The sequence below is a fragment of the Temnothorax curvispinosus genome, unplaced genomic scaffold (assembly GCF_003070985.1).
Source record: "Temnothorax curvispinosus isolate PA1 unplaced genomic scaffold, ASM307098v1 QBEX01014078.1, whole genome shotgun sequence".
In the NCBI taxonomy this organism is placed as follows: Eukaryota; Metazoa; Arthropoda; class Insecta; order Hymenoptera; family Formicidae; genus Temnothorax; species Temnothorax curvispinosus.
The window spans coordinates 975,454-976,349 of NW_020223858.1; positions in this window are offsets into that span (position 1 = coordinate 975,454).

Below are 896 nucleotides of genomic sequence, written 5' to 3' on the forward strand. Positions count from 1 at the left end.
TCGATTTATCTGTTCAGATCGAATCCGTCGATTTGCGTTTCTCAGCTCTCTGTTCGATTACGATGGCGCGAGAGAAACTTGAGGAACCACCGATTTCTCCGAACGTGAAACGTTCCCGATACACTCTCGCCGTTTACCGACCGCTCTGTAAACGTGAGATTTCTCAGGCACGCATCCGTACATCCGTCTCTTTACTTCGTTTCGGTGGTTCAGATCAGGACGTAACGAAGAAACGATTAGAGTAAGGAGGAAAGAAATGTATGAGAATAATGAGAACGAAGAAATATTCTATTGACAGACAACAGAAAGACAAAGAATAGAAATGGACGCTTCCTGTGTCCGATTCTCTGTTACAAGAACATTGTTCACGTTTCAGGATAAAGACTAGCATCGTTCGATTATGATTCATCAATTGGTTTTTCTCTCGTACTTGTTCCCTTTCCGCATATTGGCAATTTTATACTTTATACTTTTCACTCGTCATTCTCAATTCTTGATACGTCCTGATCTTTCCTCTCATCGCCGCTATCTTTGAGACCGTTCAGAGCTAAGACGGATCCTGGCAGCGAGAAAGACCGACTCGACGCGTTGATCGCGAGGACGTACATTGGAGTTATGGCGGAAAAGAAAGCTCACGGACGTTCGAGGATAGAAGGTATATAGAAAAGAAAGGAAAGTAAGACGAAGATGAGAAAAATTAGGGACAAAAGCGACCGGAAACGATAACAAACGCGATAACTTTTCTCCCTCTGCTTACAGACAATCCGAAAAAAATCACAGATAATATATAGATATATATACATCCTTTCTCACAAATCTTCTTGGCGTAACGTCTGAAATCTAATGTATAAAAAAAACTCTCTCTCTCTCTCTCTCTCTCTCTCTCTCTCTCTCTC